At 41.0% G+C, this 19,324-nt stretch overlaps 1 protein-coding gene across 1 annotated transcript in view; it reads right to left on the bottom strand.

Annotated features, from left to right (window-relative positions):
• Positions 1 to 19,324, bottom strand: part of LOC139200340 (diablo IAP-binding mitochondrial protein-like) — a 379,202-nt gene that overhangs the window by 321,944 nt on the left and 37,934 nt on the right. The gene's annotated exons all lie outside the window — the stretch shown is intronic.

Consider the following 19,324-nt stretch of genomic DNA (forward strand, 5'->3'; position numbering starts at 1 on the left):
TGAGGCCTCCTTTTTTAACGCATGCAGCAAGCCAAGAAATCATGATGCATTCAGGTTTTCAGAAACACTGAGCACTCCTGCCAAATCAACGCAACTTTCCACGGCACCATCTTCCTCAACACTGTGAAGTGTTGGGTGGGCAGGTGAAACTGAGAGGTGACGCTGATAGTAGAGAGAACACAGGAAATGAGGGGAGAGAGAGATTGGAAACAGCATGCAACAGAGCCCCCCAGCCTGGCTCAAACTGGTTTTGTTGCATCCATGGTGCCCCATTACGTGCTTTAGTTTGGTTAAAAATGAGGCACTTACTGGTTGTTAAGTTGACCACTCAGCTGCTGGATTTGCAGTGCAGGAAGCTTGAGTCTGAGGTGAGCAGCAGACCAATCAGGTGTTTCCACTGGCACTGACCTCAGGTATGGGGAGGTGCGACCCTAATCTTACACTGAAAATAATAAAATGATAATAAAAAAAACATAAAAATCGACATCTACATACTGTCAACTACTACCATCATATCAAATAACATTACACATCACATAGAAAAACATGAAGCCTGAACTTTACATGAAAGTACTCTAAACACCCCTCCACTAATTACCACTTGGTATCTCCTGGCTATCTACTTTTAAACTGGCTCTGGGAGCCAAACACCCAGGATATTGCCTCAGAGCTCAGACTTCACTGCACAATGTTTAAACATGAAGTCATGTGCTAAACAACAATAAAAAACAACAAAAAGTTAATTCCAAGATGAAATAAACAAACTGGTCAAACTAAGCGTGTGTTTTCAAGTTCAAGTTGAGAGGCAAAAAGAATTTTCAACAATATCAGTAAAGTCCATTCAGCCCCAGAGGTTTGTGCAGTTACTTCCTGTGCCATGTTCATTTATACAAAGCCATAAAGTGCAAAGTGCTACAAACAAAGAATGCCAGTAATGAAGAGGATAATTACACAGCATCATCTAATTGGTTTTTAAATCTGTAAATCTTCAAGAATCCTCCAGGCCCATTGGCCGCTAGAGTGTTTTCTGTTTTTATCTGAAGAGCCAGCAAAACCTCTGATCACATTTAATGGTTTTTTTCATCCAACTATGGTGACTGTGGTATGGTAAAGTTTGTGTTTATGAAAAATAAACAATTGTCATGGTATAGTTGGGATCAGAGAAACTAAAACGCTTGTTTAAAGTTAGGGAAAGTTTGTGGTTACTCTTAATAAAAATGTTCATTGCATGTCTGAGGACTCTGACCTCCTGCGTGAAAGTCAGTCGTGTTACAGGCACGTCCACATCCATACTCTCTGCCTCGCTACACAGGACACACATCACTTCCTGTATTGGTACTGAACTTTCTAACTGGAGGTTCATCATGAGGTGTGGAATTACAATACATCCCTATACACTGTGGGGGTCACAGACACACACACACACACACACACACACACACATTTAGTTGTCACAGTTAAGCATTTATGCCTCCATGCTGTCTTATGTTCTTCTGATTTGTGAGCTGCAGATGTTTTCATGACAAAGTTACACACTCTACTATGGACGATGAAATACTGCCTATTGCCGTTTGGAGATGCCTACTGCAGGAGGTAATAAATGAGTTAAAGATGTTGCTTTCGTTGACAGCCAGCTCTTAATTAAAGCAGTGTGGGATAATGAGAGTTCACCTCCTCTCAAGCATGCACTGCACTAAACTCAGCTGACACAACAGAAAATTCACATGCAACCTTAGACCTGGGGGACAAATTACTCTGGCACCGGCCAGGCAGGGACTGTGCAGGAAGGCGAGCAGCAAATCAATAGAGTTTTATAGACCTGAATCATGCCTAAACGTTCTTTCTTAGCTCTGATACTTTCATTCATCTCTATATCTTGTGGCTGTTGAAGACAGGACACACATTCAGATGCTGTGATGAACATGATTATGCTTTTCCTCTCCATTAGCGGATGCAAAGTCTCCGTCTTGACTGCCGGATCTGGTTTTACAGTTAACAGCGGTCTGCTCCACATGTACAAGTTCAGGTTACAGTAAAAGACAAAAAGTGCTTGATGCAAACTTTGTAGATCAGAGCTGTTCCAGCTAAACTAAACTCATGGCTGCCATCTATGGGCACACCTGATAATTGATAAGAGCTTTGAGCAGCAACACAGTTTCCTCTGCATTCCCCATCCTGCCCACAACAATGTAAATGGACTGCACTTAGGAGGCAATTTTTCAACATTAGTAGAAGTAGAAGTTTGCATCTCATTCCCACACTGATGGCAGAGGAGCTGGACTGGGAGCACTTTGTGGTTCAGTGTCTTGACTATTTCAGTTTTATGCTATTGTATGTCCACTCCACTACATGTCAGAGGCCAATATTGTACATTTTACTCTACTCCAATAATATACATGATGTACATACATAACATTATTCTGCATAATGACTTTTAGTTTTGGTACTTTAGCTACATTTTGTTGCAAATGTTTTTGCTGTTACTCAAGTAAAATGTTTGAATGCATGGTTTCACTTGTAAAACAGTATCTGTACACTGTTGTGTTGGTACTTTTACTTCAGCAAAAGATCTGAGCACTTGTTCCACCTGTGCTCAATGACAAAGGGAACGAGCTACAGCTGCCGAATGCATCCTTATTCTGAAGGGCAGTATCATCTCTCAAGAGTTTGCATTGTTAGTGTCATTGATCAGATAAAATCAAATTAACGTAATAAATACACATGCAGTGTGTATATTTAGAAGCACTTGTTTATAATAAAATCCGCTACACACACTCTCTCTCTTTCTCACACATACACACACACACAGAGGGAGGCCCTCAGAAATCCCTGTGGCGCCTCTTGTGTACGCAATGACCGCTCAACCAGTGCATTCCTGCAGCACTCTGTGCTGTCGGCCTGCCCATGTTAACACAAGTTTCAACACAATGACAACATAAACTAAAGGGACATTACCACACTTTTAGCCTCGAACAGGAGAAATCACAACTGCCAGGAGTCGTGTCAAATGAGACTTTTCAGCTGGGGGGTGTCTTCTGTGTCCCTGAGTGACCGCTGTCTCTGCGTCTGCCAGCAGCACACAGCTTGACCTTCATTTTAACCACACTGACTCAGCATCTGCTACCTAATGTTAAGTGATTATGCTGCTGGTGACGCCCGGTGGGTGTGAGAGGCATTTGTCAAGGATCAGTCCAACATCCTCTTAACCACATTTTAAAAGCCTGATAAGCCTGAGGCTATAAATCCCAACTATCTGAACTCGCTGTTAATTGATTCCTTTAATGGGCAAAAGGTAATGATGAGCAAAACGTTTTGTCCTATATGTTCACGGTGAAGCATAAAGTCCCTTTTAAGTAACTTTTTTGCTGTAAAGTGGATAGCGTAGACTTATTAAGAAAATTAATTAAGATTTAAGAATGAAGAAAAATTTAGCTCTCTTATTTTTTTGCCTTTTTTCAACTCATTTTCATGGAAAAAGAGGCAAAGATCACAATCAAACAGACATACAAAAGTTTAAAACACACTGATGTGTAGAAACATTAGATTACATTACATTAGACTCACCTGAACTCTGTCTTGAATGGATGAATATCACATTCAATACAGACCCATGTTCTGAAATAAGTAAGTTAAATAACTGATTAAACTGTCTTCTAATTAGATTTGGTTCCTGTCAGGTTAAGAGGGTCATTTTGAGCTAAAAACTCACATGCAGAGTGAATATGTGATACAGGAAGTAAGGTTAATATATGATGGTCAGGTTACAGTGACTCAGGTCGCACTGTATGAAATGGATCTGTATTAAGGAAACTGAAGTCATCAATAGGTTTCACATTTTCTGTATTGTGTGACAGCAGTGAGACTTGAGACAGTCTGTCACTGCTGCACAGATTCCAACAGGGATTTAAATTGAGTTTAATTTTCAGGGATGAGAAGTTAAATACATATAAAGTTACATTTATGATATTCACGTACAGCTTCTTCAAAATGAGCTTTCTGTTGAGTGCTTATCATTGTCTCTATGAACATGTTAGCATGTTCTCAAAGCTCCACTGTGCCTAAGTACAGCGTCACAAAGCTCCTAGCATGGCTGCACACTTAGTTTTGTTAGTAAATGCAACTCAAACGTGAGAATATTTGGTGCCGACCTTTAAGTAGGATCATACACGTTTAGTGCTCTGGTGAGTATTTACGACAGCAGCAGGATGGTGTGTGTGGGACTGACTCAAAATAAACGACAGTGGTTGAGCTAATCATATAGAAGGGACACGTCAGTGTGGCTCATTGATGTGTTTTTAATAGTTATTGGACAACAGTCGTATTACACAGAGGACTAAGATATATCAGGCTTTCACTGCAGAGTCAATATTTGTTATACTTGAGTAAATTCATTGTTGGTTTTGGTATTTTCATGGGATTTGCTGGCAATATTGAATCATCAGGCTTGTGCTTTACAGCAGGTAACTGATATATTTATCATAACAACGTATCAAATGACAATGTGAAAGGGTTCGCTTGTAGATATGAACCTACGCAGCATTATCACCTGAATCTGCAGCTCCACTTTTCCCAGAGTTTAATAGTGAGTTTCAGCTCATTCTTTATCTGTTTACTGTTTTGGTTCAATTTCACCAGCTGTTCAGTCAAAACTTTCTATAAAACCACTGTGCATGACCATTCCATCGTAGCAGTTTGAGGGCTGGTTCAGAGCTGGTGCCTAATCTTGTACCAGTTGTTTGCAAAAGAGCCTCTGGTTCTCGGCCAGGAAAACTGGTTCCAACACTTTGCTGGTCTAAAATAAAGTACTGCTTACATAAGGGACTGTGGGCGGGAATATTATGATGTTCAGTATTGATAAGAATCAAAACGTGCCAGGTAATTATCTTTATTTATGAGCATGATTGTCGGTCATAGCCATTGCTAGGAGCAGCACAAATGAGCAGCCACGGACCAGTTGTGGTTGAATGCCACTGTAGGCTTCCAAAGCCAGCAGCAACGCTTGTAAAAATATTGTTGTTGTGCTTGAAGTTAGAGCTTGTGTTGCTGGGAAAGCCGAGAGATATGCCGGCATGTACACTGACGTAAAGATATGGCACTCTGGCCTGTGGAAAAGCAAACCAATTCATAGAAGGTTTGCAGGCTGCACCAACTGGTAATAACCCAGAACCAAAACTGGTTTAGCTTTTGTGGAGAGGGTCTGATAATGGAGTATTTAGCAGCAAAAGAGCCAGATATTTCTCTCACGAGTTGGTGGAGACCAAAAACAGAGCTAAAAAAGAGTATTTATTGTTACATTCATGCAAGTGGGCAGAAACACAATTCCAAACGAAAGGATAAGTTGCTCTGTAACTGCTGAATGTGTAAATGAGAAACTGTTTGCAGCTTGTCATATCAACTTATATGGTGAAAATATGTCAGTGTGATGGTGACAGCTTGTTTATGCTGCCCTAAGTGGCTAAAAATCAATTATTGCAGGTTTAGAAATCAAAATTTGCATTCATGTACACAATGGCTTCTCTAAAATTATGAAAATGAAGATTTTTCCCTCAAAAACTCACCGATTATACTGTACTATACTATACTATACTATACTATACTATACAGAGTAATACTAATAAGTAAAATTATTGTAACAGTTACTATGCATTCAGGCCAATGTTCATCTTTACAAACAGTGTGCTGAGGACAGTAGAGGACAGAGGCAGAAGCCACTTGTTTGTTTTTAAAATTTGACCAAAACCAACTGTGAGATAATGTCTAAACCCAGAGACACATTTTCTGCACACAGCTACAACTCCTTCGCCAAGGTAAACACAGCCTGACCAGACTGTAGTGACCTCTGTCCCTGCTGGTGTCTTGGTTTGGTTGAGATGCACTCCCTTATTATAACACATGTGACTCTCTCTCCCTGTATAATTACTGACTCTCTCCTGGCAAATGGCTGTTTAATAACATCTCAAATTTTGGGGAAAAAAGAGAGAAGAGCTTCCAAACTTCTATTTTGAGATTTACATTCCACTTAATAATGTTGAGGGGGGGGTTGGACATTTTTGTTAGTAAAGTGGGCCGACTGGAGCCAGACGCAGGGCCCAGACAGTTTTATTGCATTGTGGGATTACTCGCTGGCTGAAATGAAAGTGTATCGCCACGGCTACCAGACCCCTGATCCTCACGGCTGCTGAAGGGCCAGTGCGTGACCTCTAAATGTAACACGGCCCGGGGAGATTTTTTTACAAGGATAAACATGCACTTTGGCCAAAATAAGAATGCCCCGTGACATTTGTTCTGATATCACCACAGGAGACACCCGGATACTCAGCTAATTAGGAAAGAAAAGAGACTTGACTGTGCAGAATGATGTGAAGTTCAAATCAGGTGAAGTTGCAATAAACTTTTCTTGTAAAACAGTTCTAATAATAATAATAACAACAACAAATAGACAGCATGCCAAAGTAACAAATAACACAGGGTTTAGGTGTAATTTATTAAACCTTTATTTAACCAGGATCTCTCTTGAGATACTTTATATATTTTATAAGAGAGACACGGTCAGAACAGCAGCATGGAGGGGTTAACAGTCACTCACAATTCATTTTTTGAATGTTGCGTAAATGCCTGCTATGCAACAGTGATGGAAGCACTCATATTTGCTAATGTGAATTAATTCTACAGTGCAAAAACACTCAGCAGTTTGACACAAGAGAAATCATCAAGATGAAATTGGTGCAATAGCAGGGCCGTAGCCAGGCTTTGCACATACTGGGATCATGAGCCTAAATCCCCCCCAACACACACTCGATCACTCAGATCTTTTGAAAAACAAACACTATAATGTTTAACCATTTGGATTTGTCATATCTTACGTATTCAGTTAACTGTTTAATTGTATTTTCTGTAAATGCTTTAGTTACCTGCCGCTTCAAACTGTCTATAATTCTATTGAGGAACGGCTGAATGTTTTATGTATTAATTGTTTCGGCTGTCCTACAATAGTTAATATTTAAAATATTGTGTCTAAACTAGAATGCTATACTTTCTACACTAGAACCCATTGTGTTATGTATTCATTGTAACTGTTGCATGTAACTTATGTTGTTAAAACCCCTGAAGTCCTAGAAAAAGATGGAGGACACAGTGTCCTCAGTGGTAGGTATGGCCCTGCACAATTATCATTCCCTTGCATGTACAGTAGGGACTTCACTGTAATCTTTCTCCTTAGATTCTTAGATTGATAATTAAAAAACTAAAGTAAGTTGCAGCTTATGTATGAAGAGACTTTTTCTTATTCCATTTCCTCTAGTGTTTGATGTGTAATGTAATCTACATTTTACACTGACTGGGTGTTATTTCTACAGAATGTTATAAACTTTGTTTTTGAGCATTTGAGGTTCATTTTCATTGGTAAGTAAGTAACTGAATTCTGTTTTGGTAGTAGTTTGCTTTATGAAGAGGGTGACTATATAAATGAGTGTATCATCTGCATAGAAATGAATCCATGCTGAATCCAATACTGTTTATAAGAATAGAGAACTGAATGAATACTATTATACAACCTTGTGGTAAACCTTTTGTGAGGACTTTACAATAAAGGGACGATTTAGATTTTTTGAAGTGGGGTTGTATCACGTATGTTTAGATAGTCAGTATATTACAGTAGATTGTGGTCAGCATGCCTCACAGTGCATCTGGCGCTTTTTGCTGTGGACGAGGTCAGCAATAAAATTTATTTTATCCACCTAAAAGAAGCCTCACCTAAAAAAATCTGTATTAGTTTACACTATATTCAGACTATTTTCACTGCTCTACATTGCCGTCAGACAGTCCTTATTGTCAGGGAACTGGAGCTGTGGTATTACTCTGTGCACTCTTCAAAGTCGCCAGACTCCATTGACAAAAACAGTTATTTTACCTCACAGAGCACTGCTGGACTGATACTGCCTCAGTCCACAAACTAACATGTTAGTTCAGATCAGAAGTAACCATTTAAAACACCAGACTCAAACAATAAAACAGACAAACTCACTGATTGAGGCAGCAGTTGTCCAGCAACTGTTGTTTTCTGTGTCGTAAAAATGATTGTTTTTGTGAGTGGAGTCTGGTGGCTTTGAAGAGAGGATTTTTGCGATATATTGACATCAATGTTAAATATTCTTAAATTATTTTTAAACTGATGTTGATTTTTTTAAGTGGGCCTTTTTTAAGGTGGCTAAAATCTGTCCACAGCAGTACATTGCTTAGCTTCTGTGTCAGGACTCCTGCCTGCTCCTCTAAACTGGGAACTTTGGCATTTGTCTGAAAGATTATACCAATTAACAGTTCCAATAGGTTGATTAATTACACTTCCTACCAAACTGTGAAGTGAAGCTGAGGCAGTAAAGGCTCATCTGAAGTCTGACATCTCAGGAAGAAGTTGAGGTTAAAGGTGATGATGTATATCCTTATTCTCACCCACACCAACACACCGTCTAACTAATGGAACCGGGGCCTCTCACCATCTCTGGTCATTTTCCAAGTCACGACCCCTCCCCCTCTTCATCTGAACAGCAAGCATTAACATGTGATTGGTCAGCGGGGAGTAACCTGGGATCATTACTGCCAATAAACCCGAGTGTGCATGAAGGTCCAATCTGACAGAAGGGATAAAAGGTGGAAGAAAAGTGTAATTTGTTGGAAATCCATCTCATCCCAACACCAAGTGGAGAACAGGATGAGGCCTTGGCTGCTTTTATCTAACAATCCAGATATTAAATGAGTTTTCATCAACCTTTATTTTCCCTCCTGCTGGCAGAGACAGTGGAAAAGTCCTGTTTTGTCTTCAGTTTTCGGTCTTCTCTCCTTCCTCTGTATCCGCAGGGGCAGCAGCCTCCAACTCCTGACCGTCGCAGCATGAGCACAGCGCTGGCCAGCTAGTCTCAGTAATTAAGACTTCACGCTGTTCGACTTTAAAAGCTCCTAAATGGGCCTCCCGCAGCCCCCCGACCCTTCTTGTTGGAAGTAATTTATTCGATTTGACATGAGTTGTGCTTCACCTCATCCTCGCCTCTCCCACAACACACGCCTGTGCTGCGGTGGAACAATGGAGCTCCTCTCCTCTTTTGTCTATATTTGCTTTTGTCATTCCTGCTTCTGTATATGATCGTGGCGGTGTTTAATTAAGTCAAAAGTGCCTCCGTTTTAGATGAGTACATACATGATTAGGAAGTCAATTGGTCAATCAGCAGACGAGAAGAGAAAACAAAACCGAGACAAAGAGAGACAGAACAGCAGATATATACTGCACTTTTTTTTCCTTCTGTACTGTATCTTTGAGAAAGACGGGTAAATGTTGTTTGTCTGCCCATTAAAACCTCAATGACACTAAATTAGTTCAGGTTCTACGTTGTTTTTGGTGGAGTGATTAAAAGTAATCAATGAAAAAAGTAACATCTGCACACTGACCCCAAACCACAGATTTATTGAAATATGTTACTAGGTCAACATGTTTAAAAATGCTTAAGTCTATATGTCAATAGGGCCGGATTAACTCTTAATGGGCCCCAGTGCAAAAATAAGCGGCAGGTCCCTACTGACCCAAAATTTCTCCCTCTTTGAGCGCCTATTAGTTAGTAGCCTAATCAGTTTGTGGTAACTTGATTAAGCACAAATAGACGGCCAAAATATTTACATGTATACATATAAGATACAAGATAAAGGCTTTAAAACTACATCTTAACTCAGGGTCCCTCTACAAAATAGGATCACCTGAAGGCATCTGGAATTTGTGTTGACATGGTTGGTTTTCATGGTGCTTAAAGCAATTTATGGAATTACCACAAACACCACCTGGTGAACCTGGAGCCCTTTGAGGTCAGCTGTCCCGTTAGCTCTGCGATGACAGGCGTAAATAACCATCAAACCTGCCCTGGGTGATACACATCTCAAAACCATTAACAATTCAAGTCATGTACAGTTAAAACTCAATCAGCGGTACTTTCATTACAAAGAGTGCACAGATACTAATACACCAAATATATAAAGAGTATGTAAGCTAACATGTAAGTTGTAAGCTACCTAAAAAGTCCATGGCATAAATGCATTCTTTTAGTATGTGTTACTTATACACATGAGATTTTCAGATTATAGATGTATATTCTCAGTGTGCTTTTTGTCACGTACTGTTCTTTTTCCTTTCATGAAGCACACAGTAAACGAGAGAGGAAGCACTGAAAAAACACTTTTAAAAGAAGACAGGAAATCATGTTTCTAAAGAAAAGCAAGCAGCATTAACAGACATAATCAGAAAATATTGCAAACAATATGGGCCAGAGTGACAGTATAAGTCAAGAAATTAAAAAAGTTGTACTCATAACGACGTCTATCTGCTTTAGACATGTGGATGCTCTGTCTGCCCCTGCAGTAAATCAGAGCTGTAAATCAGACATGTTAAGGCTGCACTGATGTTGTTGTAACCAAAAAGCACATGTCCTGACTGTAAGCCCGGGGTCCTGGTGATACATCATCCGGCCGAACAGCTGAGTGTGACAGGCTCATCTGTCCCAGTCAGGAGAGGTCTTCCTGTTAGATAAAAGACTGAAGAGGGAGGCTGGAAAATAACGGCAGCAAACACAAATCAGAGCTTAACAGATGATAAAACATTATAAAACCCAAACTATCTGACTGATTCATGATAACCTGAGCATGCGGGTGGCTTAATGTGATGTGAGGTTATATGACCGCTCATCTGCTCCAAGGAGTTGGAACTAACAACAACAGCCTCTGGTGGTGGTCTGCTGGCTGCTGAGCTCTGACACTGAGGCAGGCAGCCGTCACATGACGAGCGCCGTCACGTGCACACAGTTGGTGGTAGCAGAGCAGGGAGCAGACACCCGGTCCGGCTGGTCGGCCTGTCAGACTGCATCCACACGACCAGCTCCAGCTGTTCACAGGAAGCATGCAGAGGGGCGTGGCGGGTGTCTGGTCAGCCGGATTAGATGCCTCTTCTCGGGCCTTGTAGTAGTCGCAGACTGACAGACGCAGGCAGGTGAAGGAAACAGAGCTTTAACACTAAAAATAACAACAGCGGACGGAGAGAACAGCAGACGTGCAGACAGACAGTCAGACAGACGTCCCTGAAAGTGATAGATGGTGGGATTCTTATGTCAATTTTGAAGTCTTTTTTAAGCTCTAAGGAGGCAACGTCAGTCGGTCCACCACTATAGTCCAAACTGAAATATCTCAACAACTACTGAGTGGATTGCCTTGAAATTAAATGTACACATTCATGGTGCCCATAGGATGAATCCCAAATGTCTGGATTGAAACAAAATTTGCTACAGATATTCAAGGTCCTTGGGGATTGCTAACGACTTTGGTAATTCCCGGAATGAATGGTACCAACATTCATGCCTCCGTCCATTGACTTTGGTTAGGGTCAGGGTCTCCTGGAGGAGGGGTGACCCTGAAATGTTGCACAGACCTTCATGGCTCCCAGAGGATGAATGGTGATAACTTTCATCTTAAATTTGTCCAATCATGACTAAACATCTGCCCTAACTGATCACATTCCCATTAGCCTCAGCTTTGTGTTGAGTGCTGATTAGTGCAGTTTAGCACGCTAACATGCTAAATTAAGATGGTAAACATTACACCTGCATCAGCTTGTTGGCACGCTGACAACAGCAATCAACTGGAAGCACTGCTGCGCCTTGGTACAGCCTCGTGGAGCTGCTAGCGAGACTGTAGACTCTTATTCTCGTTAAATGCAGAACGTAAGCTTCCCCCAGGCCCCTCACATATTTATCTAACATATGTGAAGTTGCAGGTCCAGTCCAGTCCTGGCTGTATTTTAGTCTGCTCCATTCAGTTGTATGTTGTTGTTTCCTTTTATATACCCTTTGGACATTTCCCAGGGTACGTTGCATTGTTTTGCAGGGATTAAAATTCACTGAAGATTATATCTGCTCCAGCACTGCAGAACAATGCCGGGGATGTGGGGGTCTCCCTGTCACGGCCCAGTAAGTTGGCTGCCCACCCATTCTGATCAGAGCCTGTGGCATGCCATGGGCCCAATTAGAGACTGATCCATAAGAAAAACTCAGAGCTTCATATGTTAAAGCATATAACTGTCTGCCCTTTGCACTCCAACATGTGCATGTTTTTGTCTTTAAATGTGCCTGTTATAGCGGTGGGCGGCAGAGATGGTCAGTCTGCCAAAGGGAAGAATGATCCTATGGGTATTTTCTTACCGTCCACATTACCCAATCTGTATGTTTATACCTTATTTATTAGGCACCAGGGAAAACCACTCTATCATCCCAGTTTAATTTCATATTGTGCAATAAGATATGCTTCTCTCAGTACTTTTCTCTAAACTGTCTCTGGAAAACTTTCTGAGTCAGCAGAGAGAAACGCAGGCTCACAGCTCTCCAGAGCGGCAAGTACTTCCACGGCAGCAGAAAGAGCGAGCTGGGAGCACAGCACACAGGGTCTGAGCTTGTGAATGGCCCTCAGTGCATTCTAGAGTAACAATGTGGCTTCATTGTCTTCACTCTCGGTCTCAGAGGAGTCGCTGCACAACGGGGCTTTTGTCACGGTGCCCAACCGTCTCTGTCGGAAGTACACATCTATACTGCAGACAAGTCAAATTTACCGCTTAAGGGTGAAACACGCAGGATGGTTTAGATATACGTCTTGAATCACATTGAAGCCATTTCTCTTGTGCTCACGTGGGACTTCTTTGCAGAAAAAAATGGATAATCGTTCTCTTTCAGCTTTTGATGGTAAAAACAAATCTACAGGAACGGTTGTCAGAGATCTACCCTGCAGACTGCTTGCATATGACTGTCATGTTGGTGATAAACTGCATTATTTAAATGGTCCATTGTGTAGCACAATGAAAACCTACACTTGTAGCCTGTAAATCACAAAAGGCAGAGTGAAACAGTAGCAGCCTGTAGACAGACAGGCTAGAGGCCACAGGGCTTTTCCAGACTGATTCTACAAGGTTTATTTGATTCTGTATGTATTGTTGGGGCTTTGTATTTTATGTTGCAAGTGAGTGGCTGTGACTGCTAAAAATCTCCCCTCATTTACTTCCTTATTTGCTCATCTTTCTATGAAAAAATAAATATAGCCCTGAAAAACAAGAAAAAGCATGGCCAGAGATTTGCTCTGCTTCGTGCCAATCCCAATGCAGTGTTCCTCAGCAGGTGGAGTTTCCCCAGTTGCCATTATTAGTTATTTAAAGGAAGAAGTTGCCCATTTAGACATCCAGCAGATTTAGAGCAACATCAGCATTCATTTAGAGTCGTGTTTCAGGTCACCTGATGAATGTAAGTCCAATATTCACTCTCCTTTTAGCTCTGGTTTTGGTCTCCACCAACTCCTGAGGGAAATATCTGGCTCTTTAGCTGCCAAAAGCTTCATTATGTTCGCCAGCTAGTCACTAACTGTGTCTGCCTGCTGGTGTGTAAAGCTGATGGGAACTGCAGAGTCAGGTGATAATTCTCAGTGGGATCGTCATCTGATCCATTGTTAACAAAAAAATATTGATTATAGCATCTTGTAGTCGATGACATGTCCTTAAAGGAGGATATAGAAATTTGAACATCTACAGTTCAATGACAAGTTGGTGTGGAAGACTGTGCGGTAGGATCGAAAGTTTAAGAATTTAGCGACTAAATGGACCTTAATAAAAAAAAAAACAATAAAATAAAATAATGAACGATAAAAATCTGCATCTCACTTTTCTCTTGTATAAAGTGTCAACACCAGCTGCTTATGACTGAAACAGGCCAGAGATTTATATTTTTTTTCCGCTGGTACTCGCCACCACCGTCTCAGCCACAGGTGACTGCTGCCCTGAAGCCTCACACGCTTCACACCGAGAGGAGGGCCAGCGGGACTGCAGGCCATGTGACAACATTTTTGTTGTAACTGCTCCGCACTCTCCCACCCTCTGCAGCATTTCATTATTTCCAAACCCATGAGCTCAAACAATTTGTCTGTTCAGCTCAGTCAGCTGTGGCCTTTGATGTGAGCGCCCCATTGCTGTGTTCGTGTTCATTAGCTAACAATCAGTGTTTTTGGAGAGGCGGGGGAGGGTAGGAGCACAAAATACAAGTGGCCACCTCTCTATACTTCAGTCTGAATTACTAAATCAGCAACACTGCTGATAGTGTGGCAGGAAGAAGAAAAGCTGCATTTTTACAAGAATAGTTTCTAAAGGTTAGGGCTTGATGCTGAAACCCATCTAGACTTTAACTTTTTCAGGTGGGGTCCTTTGAGAATGTTGAAAGGACCCGCTGCTGTTTTACGAGGTAACAAAACTAAACACATTTGCTGACGGATTCATTAAGTGTGAAAAAAGCCCCTTGCAGCCATCTGCCAAAAATGTAGGAAAAGAAAAAGGAGAAGTAACCCAAGCCCACCAACACAGCGTTATTTACCCACACTGCCTGCACAAACATGCAGATGTTAGCAGTGATGGATTAGGCTGGGGTTATCCCGGTCAGGCAGCACCATGATAATAGAGTGAGTGCTTTTGGGCCGGAGTGATGTGGACGCCGAAGTGATGAAAGTGAAGTCCAAGACGGGAGATTTCTGCCCAGCATGCCACAGAAGATTAAGTATCTGGTTTCTCCTCCAGCTCTTAATCTGGACCAGAGGGGATGATTGTCCCTTTGCTAAACAACACGTATTGATAGTGCTGGTGTCTCCTCCAAAGCCAGGTTAACACTGGGGATTAAACACAGGCACTTAGGAGAGGGAGGGCCTGGATTAGGAATGCCGCTGTAAATCCCACTGGAAGAGTCTTGAGGGCATAATTTCGGTGTGACAAGTTCACAGTATTTAAAGAGACACATTTGATTTCTCCCTGAGGACTGATGGGTGACAGGAGGGAGTTGTGGGTGGTCAGCAGCCGTCCAGTCGATGCAGGCGTGACAAAAACCCGGCGGCCTCGCTCGCTTCACTCTGTGATGAAGAGGGTGCTGAGTTAGACAGGATGAAGAGTTGTGTGAAATGGGTCAGTTAGTCACTATCACAGGTGTGGACAGTGGAAGAGGCTGAAGGTGACAGAGACTGATGGCCGCTGGCCTGAAAGACAAACATCTTGACTTTGTATGGGGGAGAAACAGCATCTATCTATCTATCTATCTATCTATCTATCTATCTATCTATCTATCTATCCATCTTATAGTTTTCCTTGTTAATTACATGTTCACTTTTAAAGGTCAAAAAAACGCTCATCACAAATTTCCAGTTCCCATGGTGACGCCTTTAGTTTGCTAGTTTTGTCCAAAACTGAAAAATATTCAAATTATAATGATATGAAAACTGCAGCAAAGTCTCAACTTTAACACGTTAGAAAAACCTTTTTTTTGATAATGCGATAACTGGACATCAGCCTATGATGTACTGTGTGTGTTAGTTTTAAAGTTGTAACATTTCTTCCCAGTCTAATAAGAGACTGTGAGTTTTGTGACAGTGTGGTGGAAGACGTGACATTTGATTAAAGTAATTAAAAAGATGAGACTTTATTGATCACTAGAGGGGAAATTCACATTGAAAACTAAGAAGAATTAAAAAATGCAGCAAACTGCTGACAGGTCATATACGGCGGAATAAATTTAAGATATGCATCACATCCCTAGAGGGCAGTTTGCTGTAACTTTGATCTACACCACTTGGAATAAGTGCACCAGTGAGTGTGTGGCCTGATGGTACCTGGTTCAGCCTCTGCCTCATGTCAAACCCTATTCAGTAATATAAAAATAAGATAAAGCAAATGTACTTACAGTAAAGTCCACTCACTAAATTTCTTCCCAGAGCTTTCAGCCACAGTCAATTTGACTTGATTTCGCTATATTATCAGAGTATTATTCTGAACCCTCTCTCTAAAGATGGACACTGGCTCACATAAATTACAAAATGCAACATTTAACCAAACAACAAAACAAATACGACAGCATACAGTATTTTACATCAGACATTATGAATAAGTGCAAACAAATTAACGTCTCTCTTTTACATTCAGTTTTCACACAGGAACACGGAGAACCCAAAGTCTGATTTAACAGTTTAACTGAGGGGGAAAAAAGGCTCTTCAGTCTGTTCAGTCCAGCCTGAGGGACATTAAACACGTCGTGGCCTTTGCTCAGCTGTCAGTTGAGATTGTGACGCCTGGTCACATGATAGCAGTAAGTTATCAAGCGGCTATGATGAGATGTGGCTGAAAGCTCTGGAAGAACAGGTGGAAGTTGAGTTACAAATAACTGATACATTAGTAGACTAATGATTTCATGGTAAACCTGACAGACCAACCTCACCTCAGGGTCCATTACAACTTTCTACTGTATGACGCAATCTTCCTCACTTCTCACCTAAAAGGTTAATCTGAGGAAGACTATGTGATACACTACGTAATTTGAGTGTGTGGTATGATCGAAATCTACTGAGCAGCTGCAGTACTTAATAGACGTTTCGTCATCAACTGTTTCCAAGGTCAAATATGACATTTCCATGTTATGTAGTACAAGGAAAAGTCGTACAAATGAAGAGAAAACGCTTCGCTGTATCTAAAGCTCTTGATGGATACGGGCAATCTAAATACGACATTAACACAATATTGATCTAAATAAGCTGATGTAAGTTAAAAAAAAAAAAAACCTCTCTGAAAGCAGAATCCCAGGACACATTTGATTGCAATAACGATGGCGATTTATTGCAAACGAAAAGGAACAAAATACAATCTACCGCACTCTCGTCTCCAATTCCTGTGAGACATCAATCATTCAAAGAACAACATACAAAATAATTGGTCAGAAACTCTTGAGAACAAATATAAAATGCAGTGAAAAAAGCGTCGCCGTCTATATTAACATGAGACAAGAGCTTCTCCAACGCTCGTAAGATAAACTAATACTCTGTGAAAATTACAGACGTCATACAAAAAAATAAGATTTTTTTTCCAATAAAAAAAAACAACAGCCAGCATATTTACAGGACAATAATATTTTCTATGAATCTGGCTTGCCTAAATTCCCAGTGAAACTTTCCTCACGATTTTCTCAGTAACTAAGTTGTTACATGTGTCTTTTCAAAGTGTATAAGGCGTGACAATCAACCTTTTGTCTAGTCTGATGTTTTGATATCAGCAAATCTTAAATATCAAGATGGAAGACTTATTCACGGACCAGTCAGCCCTCCTCTTCAACGATATTAATATCTTTTATATAAACGTTTTCAGTATTTGTCATTTTTCAAAGTTTCTGTGCATTGCTCAGCCCATCTAAGGCACCGACTATTCAGTAGGGGGGTCCAGAACAAACTGTACATGAACATATAAATCAAAAGCGAGAGAAGAGATAATCCTACGATTAGCGTTATGTACATGTATATGGAAATTAGACATGAGAAGTAATAAACGTAGTAAGTAGCGAATAACTTAATTTACATGCAACCAGTTGGTGAGAGACCAAAGCTGAACTGTACAGAAACATTCATCACTTCAGCTCATTTTGCTTTTGTCAAACAGTCTTGAAGCAGCAGAAACAAAACAAAAAGAAAAAGAAACACATCATTTTTGGAACAGAGACAGCAGTTTGCATGGAGCAACTTTACCAAATAAGAAACAAGCTGACAGCTATGAATCAGCCGTTTAAAAAAATGTGTGCATGCAGACGCGGGTGTGCTGTATATCACAGAGTTGGAGCGCTTTAGTTGCCGAGTGCGATGAGGAGAAAGGAAAAAAATGAAAAGTTAATTAAAAAGCTCACGGTTTGAGGTGAGGACTGCTCTTTGAATGCGGGCTGCAGTGGCAGATGTGCGGTGGCTGGGTGCGTGTCTGCAACGATGAGAGTGAGAACGACATTAAAGTAGTTTATTCTCAGACATCTGAACCTTCGACCAAAGCCCTGGCATGGGAGAGCGAGGGCGGAGAAAAAAAATGAAAGAAAAAAAGAGAAAATGTGCACCCTCAATCTATAAAACCCCAATAAGCAAGGAGGAGACTTAAAAATATACGCAGCCCCCTGTTCTGATCTGACAGTGACACACATATATGGTTCCTTCCTCTAGCAACAAACACCCTGATTGACTAAACAGGGCTCTGTCCAAAAAGGGTAATTTTTCCCTTTCATGTGAGGCTTTGCAGAGGCCACTTTATCCATGTATCATTCCTGAGGAAACAAAAAAATGAAGCACTAAGTGGAAAAGTCTAAGGTTAAATCAAGCAGTGAGAGATGAGATCACTGATGATGTCAGCGCTTTTGTTTTAACTTGATGTCACTGGGTTTGTTGTTTGTAGGAAAAGAAAAGAAATACACATCCACTGGGGAAGCCTAACACAGACAGCTCTAACCTAGAAGGTTCTTAAAACCAGTTTTTTCACTCATGGATTAAATTTCTAGTTTCCATGATCTCTGTGTATCCTCAGAGGAGCTGCAGAGGAGCCAAACCCCAACATTATATCCTGTTCTGTGATCAGTAGTGATGTCAGCCGCTCATGATGTTTCCAACTGTGCTGGGAGGCGTTCGCACAATCATGCTTCAAACAAACACAAAACTACAGCTGAAGGATCAGTTTATTAGTGCCCCCCTTTTTGTGCTCTTTGACCTATTTTTCAACAAGTATTTTGCTTATTTACCACCGTGAATCACCGCCGGAGTGTCGAGCAGGGGCAGTGAAACTGGCAGTGGTTTATGGAGCCACATAACGTCAGACGATGACAGCTGCGATAGTCACATCTGGTATCTATAATACACTGCTTTGATCCCGTGTTTAAAATAAAAACTGTAATGACCAATTGGTGTTAGTCAGGCAGACAGAAATCAGAGGAGGGAAAATGGAAAAGACAGAGATGCAGCCTGTTATCATGGCTAAGTAAAGACAGCCAAGGCTTGTTTGTCTTCCTTTAATGTTTGACAACTGTAATAATAAAGTTGCGCTTTTTCACTGAAAGAAAGTGACTGGATTAACACATTTTAATACTGATGTTAACAGTGAATTTGGGTTTAAGTTCTAATCCTTAAGATTTTCATGTAATCAAACTCCTTTTTTTCTGCAAAAGCCATTTAATTTGATTTATATTCAGTAATTATCTCTCTGTAGTTGTTATTGCAGTGGCGGAGTCCGCCATTCCCACACTAGATTCAGGTCGCCTTCCTAAACACGAGAGATTCAGAGGCAACAATGCTTGTGTGTGATCCAGCACGATTTCATCTTACTGATAGCAGCCTCACTGTTTACCGTTTGCATTCTTTCACACTGCGTCAGAGCTCTGTCAAGTTACGTCTAATGCGAGCCGAACGTTTCCTCCTACTGCTGTTTCAAATTAAAGGCATT

The sequence above is a fragment of the Pempheris klunzingeri genome, chromosome 4 (assembly GCF_042242105.1).
Source record: "Pempheris klunzingeri isolate RE-2024b chromosome 4, fPemKlu1.hap1, whole genome shotgun sequence".
NCBI lineage: Eukaryota > Metazoa > Chordata > Actinopteri > Acropomatiformes > Pempheridae > Pempheris > Pempheris klunzingeri.